Here is a 15,605-nt window from a genome sequence, read left to right on the forward strand (position 1 = left end):
TCACTTTGCCCCCTACGTGGGACTGTCCCTTTAACCCATTAAACATGTCCCTGTCATTAGGTCACTTTGCCCCTACGTGGGACTGACCCTTTAACCCATTAAACACGTCCCTGTCATTATGTCACTTTGCTCCTACGTGGGACTGACCCTTTAACCCATTAAACACGTCCCTGTCATTATGTCACTTTGCCCTACGTGGGACTGACTCTTTAACCCATTAAACACGTCACTGTCATTAGGTCACTTTGCCCCTACGTGGGACTGACCCTTTAACCCATTACACACGTCCCTGTCATTAGGTCACTTTGCTCCTACGTGGGACTGACCCTTTAGCCCATTACACACGCCCTGTCATTATGTCAATTTGCCCCTACGTGGGACTGACCCTTTAACCCATTAAACACGTCCCTGTCATTAGGTCACTTTGCCCCTACGTGGGACTGACCCTTTAACCCATTAAACACGTCCCTGTCATTAGGTCACTTTGCCCCTACGTGGGACTGACCCTTTAACCCATTAAACACGTCCCTGTCATTATGTCACTTTGCTCCTACGTGGGACTGACCCTTTAACCCATTAAACACGTCCCTGTCATTAGGTCACTTTGCCCCTACGTGGGACTTACCCTTTAACCCATTAACCACGTCACTGTCATTAGGTCACTTTGCCCCTACGGCCCTGTCATTAGGTCACTTTGCCCCTACATGGGTCCTGACTGATCCTTTAACCCAATAAAGATGTAATGATCCTCCGGTCCCATTTGGCTCTATGTGGGGTCACCGTTTTCATAACCCCCAATCTGCTATTTCCACAAGAAGAAAGAAGTACGCTCTCCAGAATACCAAATACTCCTACGCACAAGAGAGACGCCCCTAAAAAAGAACAATGTTTAATACACAGGCATAAATAAAATAATACAAAATATTGTGATCAAATAAATGTTCTCATATAAGCAATGTTAGGAAAACCATCCAACTGTTAATATATATATATATATATATATATATATATATATATAATTTGGTTACAGCCATCTTGCCACGACCAATTCGCCGCCGACGGACCCTTTGCCGTAGCCGTTCCGCCGCTGGAGACTCGACCAGCGACCGTTTTGCCGCTACGATAAATTAACTTTTTATTTGTTAGGGTAGGAGGGGGGGGGGGGGGCTTGGATGAGAGGGTTTTAGGATAAGGAGTTAAGGTTTGTAGGGTAGGGGGTATCATTAATTTTAGGGGTTAAGAATAGGCGGTTTTTAGGGTTAGGGGGCTTACCTTGGCGTCAGGCGGCGGGGCGAGTGGTGGCTAAACGGCCGTGACAAATGTCTTAGGCAGTCTTTGTACTGGGACGTCCGGCCCTGGATGATAACCCTACTAATTAAAAAAATGTTGGTGCATTGTAGCCGCCATTAAGGTGCCGTCAAAAACGATGATGACAGCAGTGGACAACTCTATCGTGGATCCTCTTTCATATGTCACCCTTTGGCTACGGGAAGACTGGCGTCACCCTAGCACCCACTGGTCTTCCGGGAATGTGACCAAGTGGTCGCGGCCGCCACCCCCGTGTGATGTGAACAGAGGCAGAGGTAACTCCACTTCCGTTTTCCGATCGTGGTCTCCTCCAACCACAAAAGAAAGACGATATTCCATGAACGTCATAAGAGCCCTGACGTGCCGGCCTTCATGAGGTTCAGGCAACGTCATAAGGGGTTAGCCTGTTTCGATGAAGGCAGAGAACCCAAGAGTTTATTTACATGTTCTACCCATGTCCCCAACCTGGCTTCATTTCGCCCATTGTCACGTCACACAATGGTTTATCTGCAGCAAAGGATTCTGGGTCTACTTTGCCCCTGAAAGAGCTGCTCTTATTCCATGGTAGATGGAGAGATCTGCCCCGTTTTTTTGTCCACGGATGATGATGTGGCTTCCCCTTGGCCCAGGGGACGTGGGAGGTTTACACCGCCATTTTGTTTCCCCTGGAGGGGACGGGAACAAGCTACTTGTACCGGTAAGCATCTCTGGAACCGTTTCGGCTCAATGATCCCAGAGTTCCCATCATGGGGGGGGGGGGAAAAGGAGGAATTCAAAATACATTTTTCATTAACTGGCTCGCAAGTAAGTTGCCAGCAGCCATTTTAACATCCCCACCATCGTAAAAAAAAAAAGGGAAAACTGACATTTATTCATTATTACTGATCATGAGAAGCAAGCAAGCGGATACTGAACAAATATCCCTCATCAATCACCCGTGCTGCCAAGCTATTAACATAAGAGATGACAGGCAGGTAAATAGTTAAAAACATACACGTGAATAAAAATACCTCATTAACACCATGTTACAACCCCTCATTTAACCTTTAAAACATGTCAATATCATGGTTTATTTTACTTTGTAGAACCTTAAAGTTTGTTCTAGAACACATGTAACCACATCTTAATCCAAACCTATATATTCAATGGTTTGACTTGACTCTTAACTATTTCTAAAAGAACCTTCTAATGTATCCACAACACTAATTGAAGGACTCGGTGGATGTCCATTCTGTGTACTATCACAAACCATTGCATAGAAAGTTAATTGTGTTCATGCATGGTCCTTGGTCTTGGAGAACCTCAAGACACCACTGGTTCATCGAGCTAGACGTGGGATGGAGTCTTCCCAACTTGGTGAGCCGTTTTCACAAGACTTTCTTCTCTTGCCATCTTAACACGTTGGACACACAGTAAGGGACCAGTCCCACCGCAGCCAGGGGAACTGCGACGCTTTTGCAGAAGGACAGAAGGTAGAAGAGCATCTCCACTTTGGTGGAAGTTCGAAGGAGTCGAAGAGGTGGAGAACGAGCAGAGAGGCCACGATGCAGCAGAGGCGGAAGATGAACTGACCTCCCTGCTTCCCACGGCAGCTGTCCTTGTACATCTGGGAGTTGATGGCCAGCCCCAGGCCACAGAAGATGCCCAGGTTCCTGAGGAGGCCGGCGAAGGGGGTGGTGTCAATGTGGATCCACTCAGGCCGGGCGCACCATCTCTTGGCCTTCTCTAGCGTCCACAAGAGGTCCACACCCAGAGCTCTGAGCAGCAGGAAGAAGCCCAGAGCAGAGAAGAACAGGAAGAGAGTGGTGAAGATGTATCTCTTCACACTGGCTTTGTAGATTGATTGAACATGGTTGAATATTTCAGCCACCACCATGCCTGTTAATAAGGGAATATAAAAAGATCAATATACGAGACATATTGGAACCCTGGTTTCACTTAACAAGCAGCTGAAATCAATCAGTAGCACTCAGTCATGGAACACCTCTTGGTAACGTAACCACATTTAGGACGATGGTTCCTGAGATGAAGGAGCAGGTTTGTGTCTGTGTTCGGAAAGTGGGTATATTCTATTTTTTAATTCTATGAGCTATTGCAATTTCTCTAAGCAAGTCATCTAATGGGTGTTGTACTTGGTAGGCGATGTCTCTGGCACGTGACATCATACTGGTGACATCATAATGCACATAGCCTGGTGGCAGATAAGGAGAGTAAGATAACTAGAAAGGTTACACAGAAAGCGGACGGAGAAAGAGGAAGTCAGTTGGCGCGTCAGGAGACAGTAAGAATGCTGGAGAAGGAGAGAGAGGCGGAAAGAATTGGGAACATCATAACGCACATAGCCTGGTGGCAGATAAGGAGAGTTAGATCGCTAGGAAGATCACAGGAAGAAAGAAAGAGGAAGTGAGTTAGCATGTGAGGAGAAAGTAAGAATGCTGGAGAGGGAGGGAGGGGCGGAAAGAATTGAGGACATTATAAGGTATTAAAGGAAAGGGATGGGACAGAGAGAAGAGGTGGGGGAGGAGAGAGAAGGGGTGAGGTGGAGGGGAGGGGGAAAGAGAGGAGGAGGAGAGAGAGGGGGAGGGGAGAGAGAGAGGAGGTGGGGAGGGGAAGAGGAGGAGGGGAGGGGGAGACAGTGGAGGAGGGGAGAGGGGAGAGAGTGGAGACAGTGAGGGGGAGAGAGGAGGAGGAGAGTGGGGACAGAGGAGGGGGAGAGAAGGGGGAGAGAGGAGGAGGGGAGGGAAGGGGGAGAGAGGAGGAGGGGAGGGGGGAGAGAGGAGGAAGGGAGGGATGAGGTTGGTTTCTTAGAATTCCCGAGCAATGCCGGGTACTTTCAGCTAGCAGCAAACAGAAAGCGTTCAGGTGATAGGAATGACGGTCGTGGGGTTTCCATTCCTACGCAATGATTCCTAATGACAATGGGAAAGAATAAACGGGCAGAATTCTCAATACTTTAAGAATGTTTTTATATTCTGCGTTTGCTCCTCCCCCCCCCAAATAAACTGAGAGGACTGCACCTTTTCACCAGAAGATTTGAAGGACCTCTAGTAAAGGTGCATCTTCATTGTAGAAGAAACCCGAGGAGGACATCCCGTTACATAAGATTAAGAGAGAGCTGCGTTGGTTATGTTGGCTGTAGAGGATGTTGGCATGGAAGATTTACCCATCGTGGTGTCCAGTGTTGGGCCGAATGAAGCCATTGCAGGTTGAGGTCAATGACTCACCTGATATGACGCCCGCGATGACCTGGTGAGGGAAATGTGCAGCCACGAAGACTCGGGACAGACAGACGTTGATCTGGACTCCCCAGAAGGCTGACCACAGCACCCAGCGCTGACACCTGCAACCACAGCCAGTGAGACAAGGTGAGATGGTGCGGAACACTAGAGGTTGCTGTGATGGTCTACAGAAATAGCTTGGCTGGTCCCTGGTCACCCGGAGCAGCTGGTCAACCTGAGCTCTTGGTGGGGAGTGTGACATCAGAAAGAACCATGTGTGTGATGTCAACCCGTTGGCTGCCAAAGGAATGCCATGGTGGACCCTTTGGCAGAGAAAGCGTGGGAGGCAGATCACCCGAATGAAGATAAACTGTTTGCTAAACTAAAATATTTCATAGAGACGTGTGAAGCTGACCCAATGAGATAGGGAGAGAGAGTAGAGAGAGGGGGAGAGTGAGAACAGAACGGGAGAGAGAGAGAAGAGAGAGGGGTGGCGAGAGACAACAGAGATGGAGATGAATTTAGATGGAGAGAGAGGGGTGGAGGGAGAGAGAGAACACAGAGCGGGAGAGAGAGAACAGAGATGGAGAGAGAGAGAGAGAGAACAGAGAGGTAGAGAGAGGGAGATGGAGAGAGCGAGAACAGAGAGAGAGAGGGATGGAGAAAGAGAGAGACCAGAGAGAGGGAGAGAACAGAGAGGGAGATGGGGAGAGAGAGCAAAGGGGAGGGGAATAACACCACATTTTAACACAGACTATATCGACCTTTAGGGGATCTAACACCGGGGGTGTAAAAGGGGCGAGAGAGATGACAATGACGGACAACGCCCTTGAGGTTGAGTTGAAGGACATGTCAACGGAGATCACTCACCGGCTCTTGAAAGGGGCCTGGTTGTGCAGGAGAAGGCTGAGCACGGCGCTGACCATGACGTAGTAGACTGCAGAGGAGCCCATGGCATGTCCCGATGGACTTCCTGTGACAAGGACAATCAGGAGATTGGTTACATTCACGTGGGCAGATCCCCCTCTGCGCGTTTCTTGTTTTATTCCCCAAGAATGTGACGGTTTTCACCTTCTCTGGTTATTTTCCGTGCTCACCGATTTGTTTAGTCCTACAAAAGGAGGCCAAAACCTGAACGATGGTGGGCACCAAGGTCCTCTCACCGAGGGGGTAATTCAGTCAACTCTGAAGCGTTATTGGCTAAACTCTCCTATTGACTTCCATTCGAATGGAACATGGTAAATCACACCCCGTTAGTGGACCTGGAAGAGCCTTATCTGAGAAGATCGAGATAACTGGACAATAACACTGTTCTGCCGGGTATGTATGTACGTATGTCTTTATATAGCGCCATTAATGTACGTAGTGCGTCACAGCCGTAATACACGTGACAATCATATAAATAATATAAATAATAAATAATATAAATAACACATAAAGGGAAGAAGCGCTTCAGACATAAAAGTAACATTTAGGAAGAGGAGTCCCTGCTCCAAAGAGCTTACAGTCTAATTGTTATGTAGGAAGAGCGTACAGAGACAGTAGGAGGGCGTTCTGGTAAGTGCGTCTGCAAGGGGCCGAGGTTTATGTATGAGGTGTATAGTATCGGCCACGGAGCTACTAATATACTTTGTTAAGCAGGTGTGTTTTAAGGTGGGTCTTAAAGGTGGGTAGAGAGGGTGCTAGTCGGGTATTGAGGGGAAGGGTGTTCCAGAGGTGTGGGGCAGACAGTGATAAAGGTTTAAGGCGGGAGAGGGCTTTAGATACAAAGGGGGTAGAGAGAAGACACCCTTGAGCAGAACGCACGAGTCGGGATGGTGCATAGCGAGAAATTAGGGCTGAGATGTAAGGAGGGGCAGAGGGGGGCATAGTGAGATATTAGGGTGAGATGTAAGGAGGGTATAGTGAGATATTGCGGTGAGATGTAAGGAGGGGCAGAGGAGGGTATAGTGAGATATTAGGGTGAGATGTAAGGAGGGGCAGAAGAGGGTATAGTGAGATATTAGGGTGAGATGTAAGGAGGGGCAGAGGAGTGTAAAGCTTTAAAAGGGAGGAGAAGAACTGGGTGAAGTGAAGCAAGTGAGAATTGCTGTTTGGAAACTCTACTGCAGGCTTTCGGCCTTTAGAACTAAACAAATGTCAAATCAAAACATTTCAAAATAAGGTTGGTGATCTGCTTTAAAAAGGAACCGCATGGACCTCGCTGTCATAATAGGTCTTTTGGGGGGGGGGGGGGGTGCACTTTTAACCAAGAAACTGACACAATGACCCTTCTGTGGAGTAGATCTGCTGCTCTTTGTGCCCTTGTAATTGGAATATTGAATACTTCTTACACTGCTCTCGGGGGATGGTTGGGACACCTACCGTGCAGGAGGCACTGCTACATCCTATGGTTTGAGGGGTGGTTCCCAACGCCAGTCGTCACGAAAACCCCACAACAGGTCCGGTATTAAGGATGTCCCTGCTTCAGCACAGGGGGGGGGTGCAGTCAAAATGATTGTGCCACCTGTGCTGAAGCAGGGATATCCTTAATACCAGACCTGTGGGGGGGGGGGGGGTGTTCTTGATGACCGGAGTTGGGGAACGCGGGTGTGGATCACGGGCGCTCAACTCCATTCATCAAGGGGCCACAGACAGGGTTTAGGGATATGGTGGCACAGCTATCGTTGCTGAACCAGGGACGTCCTTAAAATTGGGCATGTTGGGGTTTCTTGGCATTGGCCCCACTGCCAACAACACCGTTAAATTTAGGGGGTCATTTATCAAGTGTCACAGGCGTTGGCGTTGCGCCAAAAATAGGCGCGTGTTGCATCATTTTGACTCCGCATTGGTGCATCAAGGAGCTTGACTCCCTTCCAGAGAGGATTTTGGGGGGAGGGGTGATATGACAAGTTAGGGGAGCAGAGAGTCAGTGCGAGATTAATGATGAGATGGGGGGCGGGCGGGGGGGGGGAGTTGGATCTACAACTGGTGCAGTTTTCCTGTCTCTGAGTCCCATAAATCAGCCAGATCCCATCAACTAGAAGATCCTAGATCAGGAGTGGCCAACCCCAGTCCTCAAGGGCACAGGTGGCATCATTCAGCGGCTCAGTCAAGAGCTGCCAACCTGACCTGTCGCTCGCTCTTGAGGACTGGAGTTGGCCACCCCTGAGTTAGATCAACCAGAGTCATCCATCTGCCGCTAGGGCAAAATTGACCCAGCGTGTCCTCCGTTGGGGTGGGGGGACAGCCACTTACCTGGCCCAGTCTCGCAGGTCACCGGGAACTGGCGGATGTCGGAGCCGACGTGTTGACGTAGAATGACGTCTCGTGTACCCACCAGTAAGGCCGCTGTCCAAAAAGGACCCTGCCGAAAAAAAAGAACGGGCGCCGGGTTATCGGAGAGCTGTCGAGAGCTGGTGGTTGAGAAACAAGGATAGAATCCCACAAGATGCACTCACTGGGGTGGAGCTCAAAATAAATAAATTTTATTAATGATAACAAGAAAAACAATCTAATTAAAACCTGATATCTTAGCGCATGTTAGGCACAGCGGAGTGTGGAATGCTTGATATAAGTCTATGCCTGGGTATAAACACTGTATAAGTGATCCAGGATAAGGACTAGTAGCTCGTTCATAGCCTGGTGGTGGTAATGATAGTATTGAAGGTGACAAGTTGGTAGTCTATATATGTAGCTCCAAATATAGTCACAGTAACATAAGAGAGCTGGTGGTTACTCGGGGTTGGTTGACTGATGTCCTCCTACGTTGACAAACCAATTGTGGCAACATTATCCTTGGCCGCTTGCTGTGTTATTGCACAGCTGTGGCCTCGTCTTTGATGAATAGGCTGTTTGATCTGCATCCTGTTCTCACGCTTCAGTTCTCTGTCGTCTTCTACTTGAGAGAAGGCAGATCTGCCCGAGACACGTGAACGGGCTCACCACGTGGGGGTGGGGGGGGGTCTTTATTTGCTGTACGCTGTTACTTTTCAACTCGCCCTCACTTATACAAGGCTTCACGTGACCAAGCCTCACTGCTGTCTCTGAGTAGGTTGGCAAGCTCTGCACTTCTTTAACCCCCCCAGGCTGTGCTGGAAAAGCTGTGTACTACGGCAGGCAGAAGCTTATAGGGGGATCCCATGTTAAAGTGGGCAGGAAGCCAAAAGTGACGACTCACTGCGAGTGCTCATTTGCATGTCATTGCCCCAGAATCCCTGGCTGCAGTGGAAGCACGGTAAGCTAAGAGATAATGGGGAAGGGCAGGGTTGCAGACCTGCCTCAGAACGTTGTGAATGTGATGACAACATTATATTTTTATTTAATTTAGAGAAATAAGGATGGCAAACAAGTTGTTTTCCATCACCTTCAAACCATTCTGCGTCCGGCGATTTTCTGTGAGATGTATTTTTATGTAACCTGAATCAGGGGGAAATCTGAGGTTTGATTAACAGATGCTCCCCCCCCCCCCCCCCCCCCCATTCCAAGCCCCCCCACAACCCCCAAGAACCGCGATCTGTAATTGATTTCCAGAGACGAGCAAGACCATCGTTCTTCGTTTTTTTTTTCGAGGCGGGTTATAGGTTACGAAAACAGAAAGCCAAATTCGGCAGGCGAAAACTGGTTGGCCAAAGTTTTTTTGCGGGAGCTGGCACTTGGGAAGGGAGATGATCACGGTATTATTAATTAATTAATTAATGGGACATATAAACTCATGCTGACTGGACCAGTTCTATTCCTGGACAAGCTGACCAACATTCTCGTTAGCGGCCGGAAGGGAGCTTTGAAACTCTTTCTGTCCCCTGATATGTCTTCCAGTCAGACTCCATCCTGACACTGAAGATAAACTATTGTACATTTTTTTGGGGGGGTAGGGTCTCCTTTATCCTGGTGTTGTCACTTATTGACAAATGATATAGTTAAAATACTTTCTCTGTTTTTCTTTTCGGAAGTGAGGGTCATTTTCGTTTGGCCAAAGCATTGTAAGCCTGCAAACCATGCAAGATCTCCCTCGTTTGCACGTCCTAGCACTCCCTGGTTTTAAACGTACTCACCCCACATTTAAATGGTAGTTCTTGTTACGCACCTGTGAATGACCATTCTACTAAGACAGCTCTTCCTCCATCACAGAGGTTAGGAGAGCGTTTCCAGGGAGTGTTAGGACTTGTAGAAGAAGGGACATGTTGGCATGGGTTGCCAGCTTAAATCTAAATCTAAACTGAAGCTAATTACAAGCCAAGAACATTTTATATCTCACTATGAATTGCTCCCATCAATGACACCGTGTTTATAAGGTCTTCTAAATCTATGCTCCAAGAACAGAGAGAGAGAGAAGAAGACCTTGTATAATATAGTTAATATTCTATCTAAGGTTGTAAAACATCCCGTTGAGTACTCACCACTTGAAGATGAGGTTAAGCCAGTCCCCGATCACAGCCACCCAGATGAGTTTGATGCCCACCGACTCGCACAGGTGGAACCAGATGGGGAAAAAGACGAAGAAGGTGTTTCTGAGGTCGGCGGCCAAGGAGACGAAGACGAACCAGTCTTGGGAGCTCATGAAGTTCTCCTGCAGATACTTGACTATGTGGACTCCAGTGGCATGAAGAGTGTCCATCCCGATCTCCATCTTGCTAGGTCCTCTCTAGCACTCGTCAAACGCACTGTGTTTACTTCCAACGGTAAACTAAACCCTTGCTATCGCCTTATATAGCATTTTATGGGAAGCCCCCCCACCGCCGGACAAATCACGATTGGAAGAGCAGACATCAAACAGATGTTAAATCAACGGAGGTTTCCAACTGAACTACGACCTCCTCACTTTAGGTGGTAAACATACCCTTGTACCACTTATCGATCAGTTAGCGTCAATGATTAGCATGTTGTTACTCCGTGGTCAAACATGCTCTTGTTTTTCTGGACCTGTCTACGTATTATCCTATCCTTGGACTGTATCTGCTAACCTCAAGTCAACTCAGGTGACTTCTTTGAGACAGCGCCCTGAAAACTCACTTCTCCAAGGACACGTATCCAGAATCCCCCTAAAGCCCCCAATCTTCTTCCCGTGGCTTCTTCCACCACGCCTACCATCTGATATACCAGGGAAAGAGCCGCGAGCTTCAACATTCACAGCTCCACTGACCACTCTCCAAACTCTATCTTGACGTATAAATAACATTTTATAATATATTTATTTTCTTCTGTCGCGCTGACTTTGTATACCTCCCTCGATTGTCAAGGTATTTATTTGTGATGATTTCGCCAGCAGCACTTGCAGGGGAAAGGAAAGATGGCTGGGGGAGAGGGGGGGGGAGGAGGGCAGGTGGGGGGGGGGGGTGGGAGCGGGTCACCCAATCGAAAGCTGCTATGTCATCTCATGATGATGTCTATTGGCTTCCACAGTGAGACTGACCCCCCGTAGTTGCAAGAATTATCGTAAGGGGAATTTTACTATGAAATATCTCAGGAACCTGGGGAACCCAATAGCTTGGAGTACTGCGTTTAATCTAACCCCCCCTCACCCACCCACCCACCAAAAGCATTTATTTGGCCTTTGAGACCCTCCCCCATTCTGTATTTGGTGCACTAGGAAGGAGCGCCCACTATCTCCCTTAAGTCTTTCTGAGCCCCCCTGTAATGAGAGGCAGGGCCCACAAGTTGTGAATCACTGGTGTAAGTGGAACTGGAGCTTGAAGTGAGATCTAATTCTAAGGGTCTGTGAAAGCCGAATAGAGTCGACGTCTACGGACTTTGATCAGCTGTCAGAGCTCAAGAGGCCCCATCACAGCCATGTGACGCCTAATTGCAATCAGATACACCACTTCCACAGCACAAGGGAAGTGTTTATCTGTCTCCCTCAGAGCTTTGTCAATAAACATGTGAAGTTACAGGCCAGTTTCACTGCTCCAACTTTACATTATGAAGGGAAATGGGTCTGGTGTGTTTCCTATAATGGATGTGAGCCAGTGTAATACACACACACAGACACACACACTGATACACATACATACACACTGATACACACACAGACACTGATACACATGCATACACACTTATACACACACACACACTGATACACACACACAGACACTGATACACATACATACACACTTATACACACACACTGATACACACATACACACTAATAAACACACACACACTGACACAGACACTGATACACATACATACACACTGATACACACACAGACACTGATACACATGCATACACACTTATACACACACACACACTGATACACACACACAGACACTGATACACATACATACACACTTATACACACACACACTGATACACACATACACACTAATAAACACACACACACTGACACAGACACTGATACACATACATACACACTGATACACACGCAGATACTGACACACATACATACACACTGATACACACACAGACACTGATACACACACACAGACACTGATACACATACATACACACTTATACACACACACACACTGATACACACACAGACACACACACTGATACACACACACACTGATACACATACATATACACTGATACACACACAGACACTGATACACATGCCTACACACTTATACACACACACACACACTGATACACACACACACTGATACACACACACACACTGATACACACACACACTGATACACATACAGACACTGATACACATGCATACACACTTATACACACACTGATACACACATACACACTAATAAACACACACACACACAGACACACACACTGATACACACACACACACACACACTGATACACATACATACACACTGATACACACGCAGATACTGATACACATGCATACACACTTATACACACACACAGACACACACACTGATACACACACACACACTGATACACATACATACACACTGATACACACACAGACACTGATACACATGCATACACACTTATACACACACACTGATACACACATACACACTAATAAACACACACACACTGACACAGACACTGATACACATACATACACACTGATACATACGCAGATACTGATACACATACATACACACTGATACACACACAGACACTGATACACATGCATACACATGATACATACACACTGATATACACACACTGATACACATACATACACACTGATACACACACTGACACAGATACACATACATACACACTGATGCACACACACTGACACACAGACACTGATACACATACATACACACTGATACACACACACAGACACTGATACACATACATACACACTGATACACACACACAGACACATTTACACATACATACACACTGATGCACACACACACATTGATACACATACATACAAACTGACACACACACACACACACACACACACACACACACACACACACACACACACACACACACACACACACACACACACACACACTGACACACACACTGACACACAGACATACACACTGATACACACACACTGACACTGAAACACAGACATACACACTGATACACACTCACACTGGCACAGACACACTGATACACACACACACTGACACACAGGCACTGATACACAGACATACACACTGATACACACACACTGATACACTCACACTGACACTGAAACACAGACATACACACTGATACACACTCACACTGACACAGACACACTGATACACATACATACACACTGATATACACTCACACTGATACACATACATACCCACAGATACATACACACTCAAACACAGACACTGATACACATGCATATACATTGATACACACACACACACACACACACACACACACACACACACACACACACACACACACACACACACACACACACACACACACACACACACTGATACACGCTGATACACACAAGTACACACTAATAAACTTAATACATCCCGTATCTCACACTCAATTCTCCTCCTTACTTTTAAAGCTTTACACTCCTCTGCCCCTCCTTACATCTCACCCTAATATCTCACTATACCCTCCTCTGCCCCTCCTTACATCTCACCCTAATATCTCACTATACCCTCCTCTGCCCCTCCTTACATCTCACCCTAATATCTCACTATACCCTCCTCTGCCCCTCTTACATCTCACCCCAATATCTCACTATACCCCCCTCTGCCCCTCCTTACATCTCACCCTAATATCTCTCTATACCCTCCTCTGCCCCTCCTTACATCTCACCCTAATTCTCGCTATGCACGATCCCGACTCTTGCGTTCTTCTCAAGGATGTCTTCTTTCTACCCCCTTTGCATCTAAAGCCCTCTCCCGCCTTAACCCTTTCTCACTGACTGCCCCACACCTCTGGAATGCCCTTCCCCTCAGTACCCGACTAGCACCCTCTCTATCCACCTTTAAGACCCACCTTAAGACACACCTGCTTAAAGAAGCATATGAATAGCACTGTGGATATTCCTGGACACATCTTATACTATATTAGTGAAAGCACTGTATGTTTGCCTGCCTGCCTGCATGCATGCATGCCTGCCTGGATGTCCGGTGTCCCTAGGGGAAATCTCATTGGTCCCTTGGCCCGCCCGCCCCCGCACACCTCTCATTGGCCTGAGGCGGAGTGACGGGCCAAGGGACACACACACAGGGAACACAGGGACACACACACACAGGGAACACAGGGACACACACACACAGGGGGGACACACACACACAGACACACACACAGACACACACACACACACACACACACACACACACACACACACACACACACACACACACACAGACACACACACACACACACACACACACACACACACACACACACACACACACACACACACACACACACACACACACACACACACACACACACACACACACACACACACACACAGTGACAGACACACACACACACACACACACACACACACACACACACACACACACACACACACACACACACACACACACACACACACACACACACACACACACACACACACACACACACACACACACACACACACACACACACACACACGGACACACACACACAGTGACAGACACACACACAGTGACACACACACACAGTGACACACACACACACACACACACACACACTGTTACATACATTAGCGGGGCTCACAGTGTTAGCAGCACCCGCGCGCACCTCCTCCTCTCCCCGTGTCTCCCGTGCTTTCACCCCGACCCCCCCCTCCCCCGGCGCCGCTACAGTCAGCGGGACACACACACTATTATTACCCCTTCAGCGCCCCCCCCCCCCCACCCAGTGTCAGCGGCCGTGCGAGACCCCCCCTCTATATCTCCCACCTCTCCCCCCCCACACATATACATGCCCCCCCCTCACCGGCGCTACAACTCACCCCCTCCCCGGCGCAGCTACATTCAGCGGGGGACACACACACTATTATTACCCCTTCAGCGCCCCCCCCCCCTCCCCGGCGCCGCTACAGTCAGCGGGACACACACACTATTATTACCCCTTCAGCGCCCCCCCCCCCCACCCAGTGTCAGCGGCCGTGCGAGACCCCCCCTCTATATCTCCCACCTCCCCCCCCCCCACACACATATACATGCCCCCCCCCTCCCCGGCGGGGGAACAGCCAGTGGCCAGGCAGGCTGCCTCGCGGCGCCGAGTGCCCAAGATGGCGGCGCCCGGGACACAGCGGGGGAGCGTCCACAACACGCTGCCTCCCGCCTCAGATCCACGTGGGACCTGCCGGATGGGTGAGTGAGCGGCCTTCACCTCCCCTCCACCCCCCCTTCACCTCCCTCCACCCCCCCTCCCTCCAGTGTCAGTATCTCCCCGATACCCCCCCCCCCGGCGCCGCAACAGTCAGCGGGGGAGCGAGCGAGCGCCCGGGACACAGCGGGAGAGCGGCCACAACACGCTGCCTCCCGCCTCAGATCCACGTGGGACCTGCCGGACGGGTGAGTGAGCGGCCTTCACCTCCCCTCACCCACCCTCACCCCCCATCAGCTCCCCTCACCCCCTTTCACCTCCCCTCACTCCACTTCTCCCTTCCACCCCCCTTCACCTCCCCATTTATCTCCCCCCCTCCACCCCCCCTTCACCTCCCCTCCACCCCCCATTCACCTCCC

At 48.9% G+C, this 15,605-nt stretch overlaps 1 pseudogene; it reads right to left on the reverse strand.

The window, feature by feature from the left end:
- Positions 1-873: 873 nt before the first annotated feature.
- On the reverse strand, positions 874-10,248 carry LOC142483104 (glucose-6-phosphatase catalytic subunit 1-like; annotated as a pseudogene).
- Between the last annotated feature and the right edge of the window lie 5,357 nt (positions 10,249-15,605).

This window comes from Ascaphus truei, unplaced genomic scaffold (assembly GCF_040206685.1).
Source record: "Ascaphus truei isolate aAscTru1 unplaced genomic scaffold, aAscTru1.hap1 HAP1_SCAFFOLD_2955, whole genome shotgun sequence".
In the NCBI taxonomy this organism is placed as follows: domain Eukaryota; kingdom Metazoa; phylum Chordata; class Amphibia; order Anura; family Ascaphidae; genus Ascaphus; species Ascaphus truei.